The following is a 25,899-nucleotide window of genomic DNA, read 5'->3' on the forward strand; positions in this document are numbered from 1 at the left end:
TGCAAAGAAAGAACCATTACCATACATTCGGACAGTGTCCAGTACTTGTTTACTTTATACCGATATAGTTTCAATACCGTGGAAGTCCTCATCCACACAGCAGTAGATTCAGTTACTTTATGTGGCAATGCGTCGAGTTACTTCTCTCGAGGACGTTCACATTACGAATGCTAGTAACAACCTCAAATTTTAATACGCAGCGGGCAGCTCTGGCCCGAATGTGATGTACATGATGATTATGCTAGAATCAAGTAACACTGACTGCCTAGCATCATGCAAACAATGTGACGTTTAATTGTAATCCAACAGAGCGGTACACACCTCCTACAAACGCATAGTGTTTGGTAGCTGACGCACAAGTTTTCACCGCCGATGATGTAACGCACCTCACACTACTTAGCCACCGCCGACATATGGATAGATTAGTATAAACCGATTCAGTTCGAGGGTTTTCAGTTAGCAGCTCACATGAATCAACTTCGCGGACTCGGTCGCTACAAGATGACATTACGAACCGTGTCTCCGCAGCGCCTGCAGTCGCCAAATAAGAACTGCAAGCCATGTCACCCACACGAAACGTCACTTCAGTTACTAGTACCGTCCGACTCGTTGACTTAATGGTCAACGTACTGGCCTGCGGTTCAGAGGGTCACGGGTTCGATTCACGGCCGGATCGGGTATTTTAACCTTCATTGGTTAATTCTAATGGCCCGGGGGCTGGGTGTTTGTGCTGTCCCCAACATCCCTGCAACTCACACACCACACATAACACTATCCTCTACCACAATAACACGCAGTTACCTACACATGGCAGATGCCGCCCACCCTCATCGGAGGGTCTGCCTTACAAGGGATGCACTCGGCTAGAAATAGCCATACGAAATTATTATTAGACTATTAATTACTAGTACCAAAACGTGACGTTCTGTCAGGATAGCTGGAGGCGTAACTATCTACCGAAACATTAACAGTTCCTAATTGTGTAAGCCAGTTACGGTTGGTGTTGCATTTCGTTGGTACTGCACTTCGAAATCATACGTAGTGTATCTTAATCATACCGACAAACATCAAGGATGCTCTTCGTGCTATGTAAAGAACGATGGTACAATCGGACTAACGGAGAAAATTTCTCTTTTGGAGATAATGAGGTTAGTTTCTTACTTCCGGGTGCGCGATTCAGATAGTCGAACTTGCCGTATTTGCTCTGTCAGAGCGCAAGAGAAGCGACGGGAGGGGAAGTGGGGTGTATGATAGACGCAGAGATTGATAATGCTCAGTGCGAATGGGCAAATTTTTCGTTCGTTTAGCGCAGTCACTTCCGAGCCGCAGTAGGCAGTACACGGGTTTCCTTGGGGGGTTATATTAGCTACTAAGATCGCGGTAAAAAAAATAGTGAGAATGGCTCTGCTTCGATACACCAAGAAAGAAATGGCTGATATGCAGCTAACCTATGGCGCAGCAAATGGCAACAGGCGGCAGAAACCCCTCATGTGACTGTAGTGCGCAAATTTCAGCATCGGTTTAGTGTCGACATTTGGGCCGGCATTTTTGGTGACTTATTTACTTGGGCTATATGTCCCTCCTCCTCGCCTGAACGGTGAGGAATGATGCCGTTTCTCGTTAGAGCTACTGCCTGGAGTATTGGAAGATGTTGCTCGGGGTACGGCAGCGAATGTGGCTGTGTCGTAATTGCGCATTTCGTTCGCCGGGTCATGCAGCACCTAAATGATCAATTTCCAGGAAGATGGGTAGGCCGTGGTGGGCCAGTTAAATGGCCTCCGCGCTCGGCTGATTTAACTCTCATAGACTTTACTTGTTATGTAAAGATCGAAGTAGATTGGAGGGCGTATTGTTTGTTTCGTTCAGTATTTTATCCCTTTTACAATGCTGTGAGTAAAAGAATGCACACCGGGCGAGTTGGCCGTGCGCGTAGAGGCGTGCGGCTGTGAGCTTTCATCCGGGAGATAGTAGGTTCGAATCCCACTATCGGCAGCCCTGAAAATGGTTTTCCGTGGTTTCCCATTTTCACACCAGGCAAATGCTGGGGCTGTACCTTAATTAAGGCCACGGCCGCTTCCTTGCAACTCCTTGTCCTTTCCTATCACATCGTCGCCATAAGACCTATCTGTGTCGGTGCGACGTAAAGCCCCTAGCAAAAAAAAAGAAAGAAAAAAAGAATGCACGATCTTATGGCGGTAGCGGTGCACCTTTGCGCATTTAAAAAAGTAAAGAACGTTACTGAGACAAACAGAGGAGAGGAGAAAAGATCGAATACATTCCAGGAGTGTCTTACTTACTGTGAGTTTTTGTACTGTGCGTGCTTAATAAGCAAACTGTGAATATTGCCTGTAAGAGACAAGGATAATATTCTGCACAAGACGAACGAAGAAACTCTGTCTCCATCATACAGCCCATTTTCCCTCCCTTCCCTGAAGCAGTGGGCGAGTTTGTCAATTTGAATCGTGCCAGGACGTAACAGTAAATTTCTCGAAAAATAAAAATATTCTCCACCAAACCGATTGTTCGATGTATAACACGAACAGCATCCCTGAATTTTTGTCGGTATAATTTAGATACACGCTGTATAATGAGGACTATTTGGGAGATATGCATCCAGCCGAGGTGCTACTAGACGGTGAGCCTCACTTCGTGCTCGGTTGTGTTTACACAGATCTCGATATGTCCATATCGAACTGTGCCATTTTTCTGTACTCGACACTGGTCAGGTACTCCGCTAATTTCAAAGATATTACTGACTGCAAGGAATTGGACATTAAAATGTCTACCGTTACAAAGAGACTGCGACTACGCTGGACAACACGTTCAAAGATTTCGCCTTCGCTCGCAACATGTCGTTCGAACTCATGTCTTAGACCTCCGTGAGTTATTTCTCACACCATCAGCCTGTCAACAACGAGACCGTTCTCTAATTTTCTCTACAACGTTTGCCGCATTACCATCTATTCAATAATCGATTAAATTGTAGTAATTGGCGTTTTAAAACAATATTAAATATACATGCACGCTAATAAATAACCACATGGTTCCAAAAGGTATTTGAGTATTATTCGCCTGTATTAAGAAATTTGTCACCAAAAAACTATTCGCAGATTGCGGTGTAGATGTAAGATATACATCTGAACGTGAGTGGCAATGCTTTTTTTGCTGCTCTTATTTCTTTAGAAATGTAGGCCTACTATTTGTATTTTATCAAATGAATTCTTGTTTTATACTGACCACAGCAGACTACTGAATTTGGTGTAGGTTTCTCCGTAATATCTCACTCATATTGTCGTATGATATAGCATGTTGGGACAATATTTTTATAATATACACTCATGGTCATAAAAAACAGAACACCTTGAAAGACTAGAGATGGGATGTTCATGTTCACAGGACACGTTCATTAGTATGTTCAGGAGTAGCGGTTAGTATTTCAGTCACCTAGATTCAGCATGTGTCCTGTTCCCTAGTAGGCACTGGGTCCTCCATGGGCACTGATAAATTCTTCCATGCGTGATGGCATCGATGCGTATAAGGCGCGAATGGCATCCTGGGGTATAGCCATCTATGCTGCATTCACCTGAGTCCACAGTTCATCTTTGGTAGTTGGCATTGGGTCACAGTGCCGCACCCGTCGTTTCATCATATCCCACACATTTTCGATTGGCGACAAGTCCGGTGATCGGGCGGGCCAGGGCAACAGTCTGAAATCATGTGACAACAAGAAGGCAAGTGTTTGTGCAGCAATATGTGGTCGTGCTTTGTCCTGCTGAAATATGGCGTCTGGGGTGTCGTGCAAAAAGGGTATGGCTACGGGTCGCAGGATGTCATTGACGTAGGTCAAACTGATCACAGTGCCCTGGACAGGCACCAACTGTGATTTGTGGTTGTATCCAATAGCACCCCACACCATAAGGTCTTACGTTCGCGCTGTATATCTTGTGCGAATGCAGTCAATGTGATGCCTCTCCCCCTGTCTGCGGAGAACCAAAATGCAGCCATCATTTGCAAACAAACAGAACCTGAATTCGTCCGAAAACACTATCTGCTGCCATTCCTGTCCCCAGTGATGTCGTTCCATACACCATTTCAGTCTAGCATGTGTATGCACATTAGTCAAAGGTAGGCGGAGAAGTGGACGACGCGCCTGTAATTCAGACCGTAATAAACGGCGACGGACTGTCACTCCTGATAGTGTACGATGTGTTACTCTGTTCCACAGTTCCGACAGAGCCTAGGAGGATGCAGATCTGTCCTGCAATGCCATTCGGATGAGGTGTCGATCTTCTCAAGTGGTGGTCTAGGTGGTGGGACAAGGCCCATCTCGTTGTGTTCTACGGCCCTCTCTGAACCATTCTGTATACACCCGTTGCACTGCCGACACACTTTGTCCCACACGAGAAGCAATATTTCGGATGAATGCATCACGTTCTCTACTACCAATAACGCGCCCTCTTTCAAACTCACTCATTTTACGGTACGGTTCTCGCATACGTGCGAGGCACCCTGCATGTCTGTTCAAGTCACACTGATCCATTACCTTCGGTTTATAGCGACAACGAAAGCGCAGGAATATTTTACCAGTCGGTGGTGGTGCGTCGAGATATCGACGTGGACCTTGAACCTGAGAGTCGACATGGTTCAAATGCTAATCATGTCTTCAGAACATACTAATGCACACGTCCTGTGAATATGAACTTCCTATCTCTAGTTTTTCAAGGTGTTCTGGTTTTTAAGAACATGAGAGTAGTTGTATCACGATAAAATGTAATGTTCTTTATGTTTTATTATCTCGAATGCTTGTCATTACAGATGGTTCCAAAACACCGTAAGGAATGGCAGAAAGAAGAAAGGGTGTCTGCTATCATCACATTTGGAACTAAATTCATGGGACCGCAGAGAGCGTCGAAGTATTCTAACGTTCCGAAGTTTGCTATGAAAGATGAAGAAGACGTGCTACTTAAAGACGGGAATGTAGATAAACTAGTACGCTGAAAATTTGATAGAAAACCTGTGATACCGGATAAACTGGAAAACATTTTAATGTCATATTATTTAGAGCTGGAGAAGTGATTTTATGCAAAGGATATTTATGGATTTCCAGTTGGCTTAAAAGAACTGTTTGAATCATCCATTTTCGAAGAATGAAGCAGGATGGCTTCGCAACTTCAGATATAACTTAATACACATGTAGGTAGTATTATTTTAGGTATTTTAAATTCTCGCCCACTATTTAAGGAATGTAACAATTTTGCGCTCTGTTGACAGAAAAAAGAGAGTGCTGTATTAGGAGCAGTAGTTGTCACGATATCACACATGCAAGGGTTTGAGCTTTTCTTCTAAAACCAGCTTTGGAAGAAAATATTTTATAAAAATCTGACCTCATGCAGTGGATTAGATTTAAGCTCATTAACGTTTTTTTAATTATTTAAAAATGTATATTCATGAAATTACACATACTATTGTTAGAAAAATGATGTGAACATCGAGAAAACTGCTAATCATTGTTCTTCTTGTAATGTGTGGTGTGTGTGCATTGTCATAAACATTTCATACTTCGTAAGACATGTCTCATCTATCACTAACACTCTCGACAGGAAGTACAAATTACACACATACTTTATCACGGACAGAATTTCATTCAAGTAGTGACACGCATTACACATGTTGAAAGAGCTATGAATAAAGCTTAATGCCACGTGTCAAAACTCCGACTACAAAACCTGGTTCGTAACGCTACTTTAGGAGAGAAGAAAATAACTTCATTGTTTTACATCGACTGTTGAGAAATCTAATGCCAAGTTATTTTTAATTCCAGAGTGGATTATTATTATTATTATTATTATTATTATTATTATTATTATTATTATTATTATTATTATTATTATTATTATTATTATTATACCGGGAGGTACACCCCAACGCCGCGCATTTAAATGTTGCGCATAACAGAACTCCTCTACGGGAGGAACAGTGAACTTGAAACAAGACCTGCTTAAACTTTTACTCAGAAGATGTCACTAGAGTAATTTGACGTAAATTTGTTATTGTGAAGTTTCCAGTACTGTGTGAATTTCTAATTGTTTTGTTAGCCCTTTATCAAGAAGTCGAACTTTTTTCAACAGATGTGATAGTACATATATCACACCCCCGAATTATATGTAGAAGTTAGAGATATTATTGTCAGTATTCGATTTATTATTATTATTATTATTATTATTATTATTATTATCAGTATTTCATTTGTATATTTTTCCATTTATATTGGTAAGCTGGAAGATATCCACACATGTAGGTATGAGTAATTTGTTTTGCACGAGTGGGAAAACATTGCTTTAATAACTCTGGTAATTTGGTTGAGTCATGTGGCTACCCCAGTGTTTGTTGTGATGTACTTGTGTCGGGATATTCCATGAGTCATGTATATATCCCAGCCTGATGAGATGAGCTTGTTGTTGTATTAGGGAAGTTCGTTGACTCATCCGAGGCAAACCCCAGAGTTTGTTTATCTCTTGGGAGCAAGGTCTTGACAAGAGGTTCACTCATGATTGGCTGGCAAGCACCAATCCAGACGTATCATCTGAGAGGAGAGGGATGTTGATGTCTATAAAGGTTGATCATACGGCGGCAACGTAGGTAATTGTAAAGGAACGAGAAGGAAGACAACTACAACCTATCACTACGGAAGAGACCCACAACTGAGACTGTACGGGAAGGAAGTGGTGCTGATACACGGTACTGGAGTGGCACGGCTGCAATGGACTGGACTTCAAACGATCGTGGAGCGTAGTCTTGTTATGTTCGTGGAAAGTGACTGATTGTGGAGAGTGCTTGCGCATTAAGCACTGTAGCACTTGTGGCGACCTAGCATTATATGTTAGTGAAAGCTATCTCAGACTTTCCATAATTTATGTTGAGGATCGACAGACGTGTGTATATATTTTTACAAGTGTTGAAATATGTGAACACAGTAGTTCAAGGTACAGTATCTGTGTGATGTGATAACTGCCGATTATGATAATCGGTAAGTCGAATTGATATAGAGACAGTGAAGGGTATTTATCTTCATACATGTACATTGTTCATCGGACTATCTACAAATGGTAGCTTAGTTCTCGCTTTCGTTTTCCCACGATTTTCATTATTGTTGTTGTTGTAAATATGGAGTCTTCCAGCAATATTTTACACGTGTATTATATGTATAATGTTGTATGTTGATGAGGTGCTCATGCACGGAATTTGTTAAGAATATAGTTAGCTATTTTAGAATCAGTGTTATTGATGATCCTAGGTGCAGTTCCTACCTAATTAGTCGTTTTCAGGAGGTTAGGTAAGGCCTGCAGCAGATGTACCAGTACGCAGCATTATGTACACGCCCTGGGATATACAGTTTATCATGCTCTTATCTAAATTCGAGGGATCCATTCTGGTGAACTCTGGCGCCCATACTACGGACATTTCGGTTAATTATGCTTATTAATTTTATTAAGTTTTTGAGTAATTTTATTTATATATTTTTATTCATGATTTTATCTATCAGTATTCATCAAATGGTTACAATGTCACTGCTCATAAACCATGATCATGCACCCTGGTGCGAAGTGGAAGAACCTTGATTTGAAGAAGTTTTGTATTCATAAGTTTTTTTCTTTACAAAATTTCGTTCATTCATTGTTGGGTTGGAAATATTGATCTTTTCTTTCCGCCAGTTTTGAATACAGCCAATCCCTAATTTTTGTAATTAATTTCCAACCAATCCCGTATTTCTTCTTCGATTCTGAGTTTCACTTTTAAATTTGACCAATAAAACCCTGTGGGTGTGTCTTGATTATTCATGAATGGTCTCGAACTTTCTCCGAGGGTTTATAAACTGCGGATTTTCATGTCTCTTCGCCAATTGATCGTCATCTAACTTAGTGTGTGTGTCAAGCAGGAGGAGGGAGGCGCCTCTTTCACCAGGCGGCAGTTCTTCAACAAGGTAATGGCCATCTAACATCTTTCTTTTTGCTAGCTCCGCAGTTTAACCTGAGGGAAAGGTCCGAAAACTAAACTATGTAACCAACTTCTCTAAAATGTAAGTTCTGCCAGCTAATGTAAAAATTTCATAAAATCTCCAACTGTAATTCGGGGATAGAGAGTGACGTACCCTCTCGAGCTCCCCTTCATATTGGTTTGAGGTGACTATGTTTTGTAACTGGTTTTCTTCCTTTCCATAATGTCTTAAATTATTCTATACGAGTCACCTCCATAGTGTGAGAATATCCCCTGTTTCATCGGCCTAGTGCCCCTTCGGTTTTCAGACTTCATATCTTGGAGTGCAGATACACGCCTCCATTCTATTTGTGTTTTGGGCCATTTACTTAACCTGTTATTTTATACTACGGTCCAATAGGTTGGGACTAGATACCCCTGTTTCAAATTTTGTAAGTTGTGCCTTGATGGCAAGTAATTGTAATTTTCTGATATTGCCTTGAGTAGGCTTGAGAACTGAGAGCACGTTAGCTCTTTTTGTAGTGTTGTAAAAGTGCCTCTGGGAGGCCGGATATTGTAATTGCTGGAGCAAGGGCTCCACGTATTAGGGGATTTCTGCCCTTAAATAAAGTTGTGATGTTTGTAAAGTTGAGCGTGTAGCTCAGGAATTGTAAAGTGAGGGCTTGAAGCCAATGATCTGTTTATACCACCAATCTTGTCTTTCCTAAGACTTGTTTATTGCTACTAGTACCTGTTATATTGTTACTTGTTGTATTTTTTAAAAAACAACAATGTAACCTTTGTTACAGTTTTAGATTAACTTTGATTTTGTAGTTAGACCCATTCTCCCCGGCACCTTCTTTCACCTCTTCTGGTCCACGGGTATCCCCGTAACAATTATTATTATTATTATTATTATTATTATTATTATTATTATTATTATTATTATTATTATTTTTATTATTATTATCATTTTACAGCATTATGCCCATCTGTGGAGTGCGATAGGAATTATTTAGTTGATTCTGATTATTTTATCTTCCCAAAATCTCTTCATCTGGGCACTGAAAATTTCCCCCCGTTTTTCAGTTCATGATTTATTGGTGCTGGTACAATTTTCTCAGCAAAATGATGGTTGTTGACTGCTTTTTTGAACTGGAGTCGATCTTGCACAATTTGCTGTGGGATGTCAATTTCCTGAAGGTCTTTCTCTATTTCACCAAGCCATTTTTTCTTGACTTTCATTGAGAGAACAAGTTTGAGAATCCTTTAGGTCAGCCTATCATTGTTCATTCTGAGAACGTGGTCATAGAACTTTAATCGCCTTTTCCTGATAGTGTAGGTGATCTTTTCGGAATTCGTATAAAGCCCCCTAGACTTCTGTTTCATCCAGGTTCTCTCTGAGTAGACTGGACCAAATATTTTCATCAATATTTCCTCTCATGATGATGATGATGATGGTGATTATTATTATTATTATTATTATTATTATTATTATTATTATTATTATTATTATTATTATTATTATTATTATTATTATTATTATTATTATTATTATTATTATTATTCCCGGCTTATATTTCATTTTACTCGGGTAGCACTTCACATGGATTTCACCCGGTTTAACGGTCGGATGTCCATCCTGACGCCAATCATATGCGGGGGTGGGAATGTATTCACTACTGCGTGTTTCCATGGTCATGGGAAGTGTGGTGTGTTGTATGTACATGAAGAGAAGTGTATTAGGACAAACGGAAATACCCAGTCCCCGAGCTAGAGAAATTAAGCATACGCAGTGTCAATACGCTCTTCCGGCCGGGAATCGAAACTGGGGTGCTCTGAATGGAAGACCAGTACGCTGATAGTTCAGGTAAGGTGACGAACTGAAAGCAGAAAATTTATACTAATAAATACAAGTCGAAGTGTAGCGATATACTGTATAAAACTAGGAATAAAATGAATATAGACATAGGCTACGTAATGAGGAACTTCTAGGTACACTTGCGGGCGAAAAATCTGATCCATATAAGAACGGTGATGTAGGTTGGTAACCAAATGCCTAATAGTCTCGCCCTCTCCAGTGTCAACCTGCTTCCCCTTCTCGCATGCTTCTTGCAATGTAAGTGTACCTTAGAAACTCAACTGTATACCCTTAGGATCCCTAAAAAAATAGAAAATTAAACATAACTCTCTGATGGGATCGAACTGGGTAGCTTCCAAATACGTATTCACAAGAAAAACAGCATAAATACACAATCGTAAGCATTTTTTAAAAGTAAATGTTCGAGATATTAAGGAGGTAAGGAAACTCCATTGTACAGTAGCGACTTTAAATGGTCTACTACGAACATAATGTACAGTAAAACATTCTTTTTCTTCCTCTCCTTCTTCTACTTCTTCTTCTTCTTAGCGACTTTCCTCGGGTGCAGGGTTCGCCCTTCTGTTCTTCGTCCACCACTTTGTCCGATGCACTTCTATCCAGGACGTACGCTGAAAGCTGTCATGTCGTTATTGACCACATCCAGCCACCTCTGCGTCGGTAGACTACGTCGTGACTTACCGTTGATATTTAGGGCGTAAACTGTTTTGGCGATATAAGTTTTAAAAAAATGCTTTACGTCGCACCGACACAGATAGGTCTTATGGCGACGATGGAATTGGAAAGCGCGAGGAGTGGTAAGGAAGCGATCGTAGTCTTTATTAAGGTACAGCATTTGCCTAGTATGAAGATGGAAACCACCATCTTCAGGGCTGCCGATAGTGGGGTTCGAACTCGCATGCTCACAGCTGCGCGACCCTAACCCCACGGCCAACTCGCTCGGTGCAGGCGATGGAAGTTGGTGCCACTCTGAAAACATGCCCATACCAGCACATCCGATATTCTCTCATTTTTTCACTTACCATTTGATGTGGGATGTTGTCGTTGGTGACGTGGTCAAATAAAGAAACAGGCACGACCCAACGGAGCATGCGTATTCCATGGTATGGAGAAGTATTTCGGTGTTCATTTTTACCATCCAACGCTCGATACCATACAGTGAAACAGGACGTATGGTCGCCATGTAGATTATGGATTTGAGACGGACTGGCATTTCTGTACTGCAGAGCACCATTAATTTCTCGCCAACGCATTCAGGCTACATGTACGCTTGCTTTCGCGTCGCTACTAATACCACCACCGTCTTGCAGAAGTGAGACAAAATATCGAAGGGCGTACTATATTGTTGCTTTCCATGTTGTCTTCCCCTACGCTGACAGGAGAATAATAGACTCGGTAATAGAGGGTAAGAGAAGCAGAGGGAGATCAAAGGCGACGATGGTTAGACTCGACTTTTAATAATTTTCCTTGCTTTTGTTTTTTGGCTACGCAAAGGTCGGATGGTAGCGTCCGTCACCTTAATTGAAGTACAGGCCTGACATTTGCGTGGTGTGAAAATGGGAAGCAACGAAGGCTGCCCAGGGTGGGATTCAAACCCACCATCTCCCGAGTAGAAGCTCACAGATACTCAATGGAAACCGTACGGCTAACTCGCTCGGGTTTTAATGATTTAAATAGCTGTGGAAATAAATAAGGCCAGAGAGCTAGTGGCAAATAGAGAGTAGATAATTAATTCACATGAGCTTGCAGACTGAACGCTAAAAGACATAATAATAGTATGCGGTGTGGATGTATATTATATCTATGTATATATGTATGTTCCTAGAACCACTATTACCGAGCAAGTGGCCGTGCGGTTAGGGACGCGCAGCAGTCAGCTTGTATTCTGGAGATAGTGGGCTCGAACCCCACTGTCGGCAGCCCTGAAGATGGTTTTCCGTGGTTTCCCATTTTCACACCAGGCTGTACCTTAATGAAGGCCACGGCCGCTACCTCCCCAGTCTCCCACCCTTCGGTCGCCGAAAACCTTCGATGTGTTAGTGCGACCTTAAACAAATAGCAAAAAAGAAAAAAAACACTATTTAAAATTCGTGCCTAATCTCATTTTACGTCCGAATGGGTAAATTTTTCTTTAAATTATCGTTTTTACCTGTGGGAAGAAGAAAGGACGTAAAGGCTAGTCTGCCTTTTGTCGATTGGGGCAGGACAGCTTCATTCTCTCCGTTGGAGTCTACTCTTGCTGGTCAAGGTAAAGTTATCCACGTATGAGTCTTTCTACTTTTGCTATTCATTTTCTTTAGACTCAATTGAACAAAAAAATACTGATGAAAAGTCCAATAGCAGGTAAACAAATTAATGAAAGGTCAGACTATTACTGGAGGGTAAAGAGGAGAGTTTGGATAAGTTCTAATTCCCTTGGTGAACAAGAAAAATCTAATAATAATAATAATAATAATAATAATAATAATGATGCTATTTGCTTTACGTCCCACTAACTACTCTTTTACGGTTTTCGGAGACACCGAGGTGCCGGAATTTAGTCCCTCAGGAGTTCTTTTACGTGTCAGTAAATCTACCGACACGAGGCTGACGTATATAAGCACCTTCAAATAGCACCGGACTGAGCCAGGATCGAACCTGCCAAGTTGGGGTCAGAAGGCCAGCGCCTCAACCGTCTGAGCCACTCAGCCCGGCAAAGAAAAAAATCTAATAAGTACTTAGCCAGTTAATACACTAGTTCACAGAGGCATTTCATCTCGTATTCCAATTCATAGCGGGTGTTCGATCTTTCCAACTCAGGACTATACATTAAGAAGTAAGACAAATAACACTTAAAAGACATATTCAGGAAAGCTCAAATGTCTTCCCACTGTGCTTTCTTGAAAATACCATACCTGAGTGAAATCTTGTCCCTGATCTTTCTATCATTTGTATGTATTTTTTCGGTTCGTGTAGTTGTGTTAGGCACTATATAAAATATTGTGTGTATAAAGAAGTGAATTTCTTCGTTAGCCACATTGGACTATCTGTGGTGCACAAAAAATTACAAAATGACTACGAATGCTTAACATAGGCCTACAGATGGAACGTAAACCCCTGTTATTTGAGAATTCATAGCAGCTAGACAACTCTGAAAATGATATTTGCTTCTAAATGTCTACTTTCTGGTTGTTTAGACGGGAAAGAAGTGTACATGATCGAAAAATGTTTAGCAGCACGACTTTGGTTCATACACCTGGAGTCTCACGCGTGATGCCAGGAGAGTGAATCAGCTTCATAACAAATGATTTAAGGAACTACGTGAGGACAACCTGGCGAACTCCCACTAATGGGCGTGATGTATTCCCAGGAGGGAGGGGGCGTAGTCCACCACTCACTGGTAATAACAATAAGACTCACTTAATTGTGATGTCCAAGTATTCCACACCCTGGCAATACGCTGCATCCCAATGACCATCTTTCTCTCCTTTATGGTCCACCTCGGCGGTACTCTCGTGAATATCAATACATTGGACGTGTTTATATGTAGAATTCAGGAAAGGATTTTTCTCGCTTCCTTTAGGTAATCATAATTATGATTAAAAATGTGTGGGGTGGGGGGTTTCTCACTGTTACGGCTACTAGAGCTACCCGAGTGTCCTGAGTTCGGATCCTGGTAACTTCCTGTGGGATTAGCTGTCAAAGAGCAGAGGTTTACGCAGAATAGAGACCACAAGTACGTGACGTCTACAGACTGGGACGGAAATTGCAGCCTTCGTGGTGAAGAGATAGAGGAGTCATCCTCTGAAGGAGAAAAGAATGAGCAGTTGTTTACTTTGAAAAGTCGCAAGAACCAGGTATTTTTTTCTTGTCGCTGTTTGAAGAATCCCTCACCAGCAGGGTAGAAAGCAGGTTGGCGATTTTGGCCCGAGATTAATAGCGGCGATGGTCCTAGTTGCAGCCGGGCGGGAGTGTACCGAAACAGCAGGTAATTTACAATAAGCCGTAGGAACCAAACGGGAGGTGTGGCTACAGCGGCCATTAAGCCAAAGACATTAGAGCGAGAGAGCCGTGGGCTAGGAACTGCTAAAGACCCATTGTTCCCTTAAAACACATAGATTAGCCGCCACGGGAGGCAGCATAATGTGTGTTTTGTGAGGGGCAGCAGTGTTTTTAGTAATTTGGAGGAATATAAGTTAGTGGCCTGCCTTCCAACAAGTCCGCCCCAGGCGACGTCACGTCACCCTCGTCAGGGCCGGGAATTGAAGGAGAGATCTCGAGATAGGCTAACCGCTAACATTTGTAAGCAGGCTATATAACATGGTCATTAAATAAGCTGGCTTTCTCTTACATGACGCCATTCGACTTCTTAGTCCAATACAGACAAAGGAAAGAGTTTTGATACGCTGTAGATCTGTCCTGTTGAGCATTCAACGCAATTTACAGTAAGCTACCGGATCTTCCACAAGGAAGTTTCCCCATAGATACCTTTCTTTTTCTTAGTATTTTAGATTTCTAACCGCTAGTACGGGATCGAATCCCGGCGTGTAAATTCAGTGAGATCCGTATCTATAGAGTTAATGACAAATTAAGGAGCCACTTTATCGGGTATAATATTATTATTATTATTATTAATAATAATAATAATATAATAATAATAATAATAATAATAATAATAATAATAATAATAATAATAATAATAATAATAATAATAATAATAATGTCACATTCCAGAACAGAAGAAGTATCATGGGTGAAAGAAGTCTATCACGACTTTACAAAAATGTGGGGTCAAGATAGAAGACGTAAAATAGTTGAGTAAGAAAATTCCGGAAGCGAGGGATTTTTCTGAGGGGAAATCAACGAACATAAGGATATCCTCCGAAGAGAAACAATGTAGGGGGAGCCAGAGGAGAAATGAAGAAGTATTAGCGAAAGCAGAAGCAAAAGGAAAAGAACTCAAGAAACGAGTGAGAGTTGTGTAATCGTAGCCCGTATCAGGCAAAGGCGAGTAATAATAATAATAATGACAATAATATGACATCAGTTAGCCTGTGTAGGCATTTTGGTTTGACACCATTTTGGACTGCCGCGAGTCAATTTTGATATTCTCTTTTTACTCTGCGAGAAAGCAGAGCAGTCAGACTTCTAGACAAATAGGCATACCACTGGGTTTTTAATTAATTTTTGTCGGAGAGGCTCCGGATACACATTTCAGCAACTATTTCTTTTCATATGCCGAATTGGATGACACAAAGTGCCGAATAGCCTTTTATTTCCGGCCTGCAAATAGATGACGAACTCTTCTGGGTTTGAACCGGGACGTTGAGATCTGGACGCCAACACTCTACCACTAATTTATTTTTTAGACTAAGGTATAGTAGTCTTTAGAATAAGATCATTAGAAATTCAAGATACATTATTATTATTATTATTATTATTATTATTATTATTATTATTATTATTATTATTATTATTATTATTATTATTGCCAGCTCTGTGGTATTCGGGTAGCGTGCCACTTACCCAGTTTACTAAATTTCAATGGGATCATAAATACGCTACCAGTCTCTCTGGCAAGTGGTTGCGTGCCTGCCTCTTATCAGGAGGCCCCTAGTTTGATTCCCGGCCAGGCCAGGGTTTGTGGGCTGGTTCGAGGTCCACTCAGTCTATATGAGTACGGTGAGATAGTGGACCCGGCTAAGAAGATTCGTCACGCTGACCGTGCGGCACATCGTAATCTGCTGGCCTTCGGGTCGAGCAGCAGTTGCTGCTTGGTAGGCCAAGGTCCATCAGGGCTGTTGAGCCATGGGGTCTGTTTTTATAGGTACGCTCGTTTCCAGTCACGCCTTCATTATGCTCGCGAGTGGAGAATTGCCGTCATCTTTCGTCAAAGAAGGATACTTGAAGAGTTAAGTTCGTCATCGTTGCTTGACTGACATTCAGTCCTGCAACCTATTTGATGTAATCGGCAAGTATATTTAAAAAATACCCATTAAGTAAGGAGGCCTGACTGCGTATAAGTAGAATGACCAGTCCTGTATTATTCATTTGAAGTACGTCGATGTATTTGAAGTCAAGTATAATTTTGTCAAGACTTCTATAAAAGTGACACAAGTTTGTCCATTTACAAATTGTACGAGCTGAATGCAAGTCTGTCTCACATTTGTATATAACAGATGAGAAATTCTGTTCATGGATTAGTTTCCTGTACAACTGGAGGTGTATTATCTGATATAGGTGGCAGCAGAAGAAACAAAACCCACCTCAACAAACAATAATAGTCCGTGGAATGTGATCTATACAAATAAAATTAGGTATCTATCTCCGATTAGACACACACTGCAAAAGTCGGAAAAAAGGTTCAGTTCAAATTTTGTTTGACTGTCTGATTGTTTGGGTGAAATCAGGGCAATATGGCTTGACATAATTTCAGAAACTCGGATTTTATGTTCACGGACATACGGAGAGTGCAGTAAGCTATATAGCTTTTGATTAATATACCGTGGCGTAGGGGAGAAAAACAGAAATGATCACATTTGCCCGTTAATATTAGCTGTATAAAAATGAGTTCTGTAAAATATAATTACATGTCTACTTTATTTTGCACAATTTTATCTTATGAATAAAAGATTCCCAGTACGATGAAAGCACGTGAAGCGCAAAAGACATAAACAATATCTTTAAAACCTTTTATTCCCATTTGCAGTTCTTTGATACTTACAGCTAATACCGACGAATAAATTTGAAATTTTCTGTCTTGGCCTCTTCAATATTGCCACGCCACCGTGTATTAGTGCACAACCCGGCTACACTTGAACTTATATATTGAGTTTCGAGCAGTTTTCACCCGTTTTCCCGTAATGTCAAAACAAACAAACAAAAAACAAACAAAACAAACAAACAAACAAAGAAACATAGAGCTGAACCTACTTTCATAAAAGTTACTTAATAAGAGAGGGGAACGAAGTATGATGCACGAATTTGAAGTGTACAGTAAAAGAGCTTGGGGCCAGCTCCTTGTTTCAACGGTCACCGTTGAAGTCTTCGGTTCAGAGGAACCTAAAATCGATTCGCGGTCGCGTTAAGGATTTTGACCACGTGTGGCTAATGCTTCTCACTTGAATAAGGAGTCGTCTTTGCCTTATCAAACATCTTTATATACACACCTCAATATGTTATTGGTTTTACATCCCACTAACTATATTTTAGTGGAGAGCTGAAGGTGTCAGAATTTTTATTTTTTACAATTGGCTTTACGTCGCAACGACACAGATAGGTCTTATAGTGACGATGGGATAGGAAATGTTTAGGATTAAGAAGGAAACTCTCGTGACCTCGATTAAGGTACTGCCATAGCATTTGTCTGGTGTGAAAATGGAAAACCATTTTCGGGGCTGCCGACAGTGAAGTTCGAATTCACTATTCCCCGAATGCAAGGTCAGAGCTACGTGACACAACCCGCGCAGTCGCACGATCGGTTGAAACAGTTTTCATGAAAACATCTTTGCAATACTTTTCCTTTTGTAAGAGAGGAACATAGAGCGATTAGACTGCGCGGGTTGGGCCCGTAGCTATGAGCTCACATTCGGCCGGCAGCCCTGAAGATTGGTTTCCTTGGTTTCCCGTTCTCACATCAGGCAAATGCTGGGACTGTTCATTAATTAAGGCGTCGTGGAGGTTGTTCTTACTCCGGAGGAGACTGTGGAGAAAACCTCTTAAACTGGAAGTGAACTCTAGTGTTGTCTCTACTAGCTTAACGCTGCAAGTGATAATAAAGTAAAGTTAAGAACGTAACTACCCAACAACTACAACAACACGAGTACAAAAAGCAATTCCATGGGAAAAAAGAATATTGCACGAAATACTACTAGTTTAACTTTCTAAATCCAGCATCATCACATACAGTTTCACACACAACTTAATTATTTCCAGTACATAACACTATGGCTTACAAAACTATAGGTTGAGCTTACTACAAGCTTAACATTAAAAGTTATAATAAAGGAAGGTTAAAACACAAATACCCAACAATAACATTAACAAGAGTACAACAAGCAATTCCATGGAAAGAAAATATTGCTGTAAATGATCGATCGCCTAGCAGCTACCGATACCGAGACACAAACACACCGTGGGTTTCAGCCAGTGGCACCGTCATCTCGATGAGACTTGAGTGTGTCAGTGCAAAGTAAACTGTAAGCTGTAACAAAGGAACGACAACAACATGTAAATGAAAACATGTATTTATAATATCGTATAACCTGGCTGTATTCACTGCTTTTCAGTTAAACTTTCACTTAACCCAATTATCAACTACAAACGGATTAAGCTACGACGTAATTGTTTTATTACACTAATAATACATAAGTATTTACAATGTGTGTTATGTGAGCATTAGTGTGTTGGTCGTACTGATAAATAATTTGAAAAAATAATTCGATATCTCGCGCCTTTCTCATTTCATCATGTATGGAAGTTAGCCAATCGGATCGCTTCCCGGATGAATTTCCAATGGGCTTAGAGAGGTGGTGTTGCTAATCAGTACGTGACTTAAACCGAACGAAGAAGGGTTGCTAGCAATATGAGTTCAAGTCCAATGTATGCATGTCACTTGGGTGCTTAACGAACGTGACCGATCGTCTAGCAGCTACCGATACCGAGACACAAACACATCGTGGGTTTCAGTCGGTGTCACCGTAAAGTACTTGCTACGGTGCTATCCTGTCAACTCGGAGGTCGGTGTTCAAATCCCTCCCCTGGTGGAGTACCCTTCTTCGACTGGTGCTCTGAAGCCAGTCTCAACCCACGTGCAGATTTACCAACACCACCTCGCAAAGCCATTGAAGTTCGCTCTGAAGACAGACTCAACCCACATGCAGATTTAGCTACTTCACCTCGCAAAGCCATTGAAGTTCGCTCTGAAGTCAGTCTCAAGCCACGTGCAGATTTAGCTACTTCACCTCTCAAAGCCATTGAAGTTCGCTCTGAAGTCAGTCTCAAGCCACGTGCAGATTTAGCTACTTCACCTTTCAAAGCCATTGAAGTTCGCCCGTGAAGCCAGTCTCAAGCCACGTGCAGATTTAGCAACACCACCTCGCAAAGCCACTGAAGTTCGCCAGCGAAGCCCGCCTCAAGCCACGTGCAGATTTAGCAACACCACCTCGCGAAGCCAAAGCAGTTCGCCCGTGAAGTCAGTCTCAAGCCACGTGCAGATTTAGCAACACCACCTCGCGAAGTCAAAGCAGTTCGCCCGTGAAGTAAGTCTCAAGCCACGTGCAGATTTAGCAACACCACCTCGCGAAGCCAAAGCAGTTCGCCCGTGAAGCCCGTCTCAAGCCACGTGCAGATTTACCAACACCACCTCGCGAAGTCAAAGCAGTTCGCCCGTGAAGCCAGTCTCAAGCCACGTGCAGATTTAGTAACACCGCCTCGCAAAGCCACTGAAGTTCGCCAGCGAAGCCCGCCTCAAGCCACGTGCAGATTTAGCAACACCACCTCGCGAAGCCAAAGCAGTTCGCCCGTGAAGTCAGTCTCAAGCCACGTGCAGATTTAGCAACACCACCTCGCGAAGCCAAAGCAGTTCGCCCGTGAAGTCAGTCTCAAGCCACGTGCAGATTTAGCAACACCACCTCGCGAAGCCAAAGCAGTTCGCCCGTGAAGCCCGTCTCAAGCCACGTGCAGATTTACCAACACCACCTCGCGAAGCCAAAGCAGTTCGCTCGTGAAGCCAGTCTCAAGCCACGTGCAGATTTAGCAACACCACCTCGCAAAACCATTGCAGTTCCCCGTGAAGCCAGTCTCAAGCCACGTGCAGATTTAGCTACTTCACCTTTCAAAGCCATTGAAGTTCGCCCGTGAAGCCCGTCTCAAGCCACGTGCAGATTTACCAACACCACCTCGCGAGGCCAAAGCAGTTCACCCGTGAAGCCCGTCTCAAGCCACGTGCAGATTTAGCAACACCACCTCGCGAAGCCAAAGCAGTTCACCCGTGAAGCCCGTCTCAAGCCACGTGCAGATTTAGCAACACCACCTCGCGAAGCCAAAGCAGTTCACCCGTGAAGCCCGTCTCAAGCCACGTGCAGATTTAGCAACACCACCTCGCGAAGTCAAAGCAGTTCGCCCGTGAAGTAAGTCTCAAGCCACGTGCAGATTTAGCTACTTCACCTTTCAAAGCCACTGAAATTCGCCCGTGAAGCCCGTCTCAAGCCACGTGCAGATTTACCAACACCACCTCGCAAAGCCATTGAAGTTCGCTCTGAAGCCAGTCTCAAGCCACGTGCAGATTTAAGCAACACCACCTCGCATTGCAGTTCGCCCGTGTAGTCAGTCTCAAGTCACGTGCAGATATAGCTACTCCACCTCTCAAAGCCATTGCAGTTCGCTGGGAAGTCAGTCTCAAGCCACGTGCAGATTTAGCAACACCACCTCGCAAAACCATTGCAGTTCCCCGTGAAGCCAGTCTCAAGCCACGTCCAGATTTAAGCAACACCACCTCGCAAAGCCATTGAAGTTCGCTCTGAAGCCAGTCTCAAGCCACATGCAGATTTAGCAACACCACCTCGCGAAGCCAAAGCAGTTCACCCGTGAAGCCCGTCTCAAGCCACGTGCAGATTTAAGCAACACCACCTCGCATTGCAGTTCGCCCGTGTAGTCAGTCTCAAGTCACGTGCAGATATAGCTACTCCACCTCTCAAAGCCATTGCAGTTCGCTGGGAAGTCAGTCTCAAGCCACGTGCAGATTTAGCAACACCACCTCGCAAAACCATTGCAGTTCCCCGTGAAGCCAGTCTCAAGCCACGTGCAGATATAGCTACTCCACCTCTCAAAGCCATTGCAGTTCGCTGGGAAGCCAGTCTCAAGCCACGTGCAGATTTACCAACACCACCTCGCAAAGCCATTGAAGTTCGCTCTGAAGCCAGTCTCAAGCCACGTACAGATTTAAGCAACACCACCTCGCATTGCAGTTCGCCCGTGTAGTCAGTCTCAAGTCACGTGCAGATATAGCTACTCCACCTCTCAAAGCCATTGCAGTTCGCTGGGAAGTCAGTCTCAAGCCACGTGCAGATTTAGCAACACCACCTGGCAAAACCATTGCAGTTCCCCGTGAAGCCAGTCTCAAGCCACGTGCAAATTTACCAACACCACCTCTCAAAGCCATTGCAGTTCGCCCGTGAAGCCAGTCTCAAGCCACGTGCAGATTTACCAACACCACCTCGCAAAGCCATTGCAGTTCGCCCGTGAAGCCAGTCTCAAGCCACGCGCAGATTTAGCAACACCACCTCGCAAAACCATTGCAGTTCCCCGTGAAGCCAGTCTCAAGCCACGTGCAGATTTAGCAATACCACCTCACAAAGCCATTGAAGTTCGCTCTGAAGTCATCTCAAGCCACGTGCAGATTTACCAACACCACCTCGCAAAGCCATTGAAGTTCACTCTGAAGCCAGTCTCGAGCCACGTGCAGATTTAGCAACACCACCTCGCAAAGTCACTGCAGTTCGCCCGTGAATTCAGTCTCAAGCCACGTGCAGATTTAGCAATACCACCTCACAAAGCCATTGAAGTTCGCTCTGAAGTCAGTCTCAAGCCACGTGCAGATTTAGCAACACCACCTCGCAAAGCCATTGAAGTTCGTCCGTGAAGCGTTCTGAGTGGCTAAATTCAGCGGCTGAGGGAATGACAACTGCGCGAGGTATCGAATTAATTTTTTTTAAATATTATTGATCAGTGTGACCAACCCTCTAAAGCTCATACACCCGGTTCACGTTGTTTCCCACCATCCTGTATAAATTGACTCTGAAGTTATACCTTACTTACCTATTTACATATTTCCTTCAATTCATAGGTGGAACCTAGGGCTTCGACGAAATTTCTCCATCTTGTTCTATCCGCCACCAATGGTTTCACCTCTCTCCATGTCTTGTTGACTCCAGCTATCTCCCTAGCTATGGTTTTCTTCCAGGTAATCCTCTATCTGACTTGCCTGCAACTTTCCTACGGATTCCAACTCATTCCAACTGTCTTGTGATACTTTCTTGTGATTTTCTCAAGAGTGTGCCCAGTACACCTTCATTTTCTTCTCATTATCTGTTGCTGTTTGGGAATTTGACTTGTGACCTCCCAAAGGTCATTGTTTGAGATGGTCTTTGTGCACCATGTACCTCAAGCAACGATTTATAAAAGTCTGTAACCTTGTGTTAATGTCCTTGGTCACTTACCAAGTCTCACTTCCATACAGTAAAACAGATTTAACATTGGAGTTGAGTATTCATAGCTTCGTTTCTATGCGAAAGTCTGTAACCTTGTGTTAATGTCCTTGGTCACTTACCAAGTCTCACTTCCATACAGTAAAACAGATTTAACATTGGAGTTGAGTATTCATAGCTTCGTTTTTATGCGAATGTGAGGGAAATCTCCATATTGGTCGTAACTGTGAAACAGCTTGTTTGGCTTTATTTATACGACTCACAACATCTATAAAAGCACCTCCATCCTAGCTGACCATGCTTTCTAAGTAGCAAAATTTCCCTAACCTTTCTATATCCATTACATCTAGAGTCAAGCTAGAATTGTTACAATTGTTTATGGTCATTTCGTTAGGTTTTGTTATTTAGCTTTAAGCCTACTTCTTTAGATTCTACTTTAAAGTCATTCGGTTTGATTTCCACGTCCCGAAAACATTCTGCAAGAAGACAGAGACTATCTGCATAATCCAGTTCTTCCAACCGGTTATTTAATACCCACCGAATGCCCCGATTTCTGTTCGTTGCCTCTCTCAATATACAATCCAGTGTCATGATACACAAGAGTGGAGACGGGAGACATCCTTGTCTTACCCCAAATTTCACACCAAAATGTTCTACTGTATGTTCTACTAGACAAGTATATCCAACGTACAATGCCTGTGTAAGATTCCAAACATTTTTCCTCCAGTTGACAGAATCAAATATGTGTTTATGTAACTGTGACCATGACGAAGTTCACGCATGCGCTGTACGGCTGTTGACAACGCTGTCCGTATGTCTCATTTGACGAACTAGGTCATCCAAATAAACTTATTCTGCCGCAGCATGCGTAACAGGATTCGTACAGGACATAGAAGTCCTGGGCAGAGAGCTTTCATAAATTTTGATAAAATTACCCTTGTGTGACCGTGGGACTGAAACACAAACCACATTGAGAAGGACTGCAACTTAAGAACTTGCCCTGGACATAAATATTACAGCTGAGGAATTTTGACTATGTGTTTGGGTGACTTGCTGTGTTTTGTTTCATCTTTTGTTACTCGGTAGGCGTGAAAGTCTATATTTATGACCTGTTAGTTTGTTAATTTGTTACACACAGTTTTTCTTTGTCATACGCTAAATGAATTTGTGAGAGACCTTGGATGTAGGTGAAGCGAAGTCTAATACAAAGAGATTTCAGCTGCCGCAGTCTTAATGAGTACGGGGGTGTGTAGCGATCTTTTGTTTCTAAAGTTACAATTTGGAGGTATGAAAAGGGTTCTCACATTGTAGAAAGCAAAGTGCACTTAGCACGATAAGGTGAGATTAATAAAACATAGATATGATATTTTTATCCAGAGACGAGATACGGATCAATAATATTTGCTGGTACAATTCACAAGGCAGTCCATGACTACTGGATTTGGAAGTGTGCAGGACCAGCAGAATTGATAAGTGCACCTGATAAGTGGAGCAGACTACATCTGGAGACAACCGAGGAGACACATTCCTACTTGCCTCAGATACAGTGTTAAAGGAAGAAAGACATCATGGCAGGTGTTGATAATTTATGTGGATAAGTGATACAATTTAAAAAAAAATTAAATCAACTAAATTATCTGAAATGATATACTATTTCGATATCCCATTATGTTTACTCTCTGCAGTAAAGTGAATTTATAAAATAATGAATAGATTTCTGAAGGTTTCGCTTGGAAATAAAATGATACACATTCTAATTTAGAGATTATATAGCTGTAAGCTGACATCCGGGAGATGGTGGGTTCGAACCACACTGTCGGCAGCCCTGAATATGGTTTTCCTTGGTTTCCTATTTTTACACCAGGCAAATGCTGAAGCTGTACCTTATTAATGCCACGGCTGATTCCCTCCACACTTCTAGGCCTTTCCTATCCCTTCGTCACCATAAGACCTACCTGTTGCTGCTACGTAAAGCAACCTCTAAATGAAAAAAAAAAGAAAATATATTTAATAATTATGATTTAAAACGAGACGTATTTATGTGTTTTGGGGATAGTTCACAGTGTTTTGATATTAATAAATAATAATTTAAAATGCTGATTGACTGATAGATTAATGATTATTTATCCCGGAAAGATCAAGGCCATATGTCCTCCTGTTACGCCGACCCCGTGGTGTAGGGGTAGCGTGCCTGCCTCTTACCTGGAGGCCCCGGCTTCGATTCCCGGACAGGTCAGAGATTTTTACCTAGACCTGACGGCTGGTTCGAGGTCCACTCAGCGTACGTGATTAGAATTGAAGAGCTATCTGACGGTGAGATAGCGGCCCCAGTCTAGAAAGCCAAGGCTAATGGCCGAGGGGATTCGTCGTTTTGACCACACGACACCTCGTAATCTGCAGGTCTTCGGGCTGAGCAACGGTCGCTTGGTAGGCCAAGGCCCTTCAAAGGCTGTAGCGTCATGGGGTGGCCTCCTCTTACGAGTACATCTAACCTGGTTAATAAATTGCTATTTACAGCAAGTTTTTACGACTCTCTCATCCTAGGGATTAAAAAAATAAATAACCGGAAGTTTTCAGGAGAAGCATGTTTGTTTTTAAACAATCCGAAATGACTGATTATTACCAAATGTTCTCAAAACATTGTGCGTTATGTGAGAAAAATTTTTAAATAGTGGTTGGGGTATAATTTGGGTTAATTTCAAAAATAACCGAGCTCGATAGCTGCAGTCGCTTATGTGCAACCAGTATCCAGTATTCGGGAGATAGTAGGTTCGAGCTCCACTATCGGCAGCCCTGAAAATGGTTTTCCGTGGTTTCCGATTTTCACACCAGGCAAATGCTGGGGCTGTACCTTAATTAAGGCCACGGCTGCTTCCTTCCCACTCCTAGCCCTTTCCTGTCCCATCGTTGCCGTAAGACCTATCTGTGTCGGTGCGACGTAAAGCAACTAGCAAAAAAAACAAAAAAATTAAAATATGAATGACTCATCTGCTGTGGATCGTAAGTGAAGCAGACTTGTCTTAGAATGATCAGGCATTACTTTCTTACATTATGGAATAAAAATATTAATTCATTTTGTGTTAGCGCAGTTATTATTGTTCCGGGGTATCCGTGGAACGTAGAGGTTAAAGAAGGTGCCGGGGTGAATGGGTCTAACTACAATATCAAGAATTAGTTTTAAAACTTAAACTGAAGGTTATATTTTCAGAACTTCAAACTTAACAGTATTTTATGACAATAGTACAGGTACAAGTAGCAATCATTAAACAAGATTGGGGAAAACCCAAGATTCAGAACCTTAACTCTTTGGGCTTTAAGCCCCTAATTTTACAATTTTACGAAAGGAAGAGGTATTATTTAATGAGGGGCAGAAATCCCCTAACTCAAGAGCACTTGCTCCCTAAATCACAATACCTAGCCTCCCAGAGGCACACTTTACAATTACAAAACTTGGAAAAGAGCTAACAGGCTCTTATTTCTTACTGCCTACTCAAGGTAACCCCAACTTACAAACACTGGGCTCTCCAGGCACAACTTGCGATATGAAAACTGATTTAACAGGGGTATGTAATACCCAACCTACGGGGGCCTTCATAGTAAAAGGAAGAGGTTAAATAACTGGTCCAAACACAAAATGAATGGATGCGTATCCTGCACTCCAAGATAATAAACACTAAAAACCTAAAGGGCTCTAGGCCGATGAAACAGGGGCTATTACCAAACTACTGAGGTGACTCGTATAGAAATTACAATTACCACATTTCAGAATGAAAAATAGTTATGAAACGTAGTCACCTCAAACCAAGATGAAGGGGAGCTCGAGAGGGTACGTCACTCTCTATCCCTAATTTACTGTTAAAG

The sequence above is a fragment of the Anabrus simplex genome, chromosome 7 (assembly GCF_040414725.1).
Source record: "Anabrus simplex isolate iqAnaSimp1 chromosome 7, ASM4041472v1, whole genome shotgun sequence".
In the NCBI taxonomy this organism is placed as follows: Eukaryota; Metazoa; Arthropoda; class Insecta; order Orthoptera; family Tettigoniidae; genus Anabrus; species Anabrus simplex.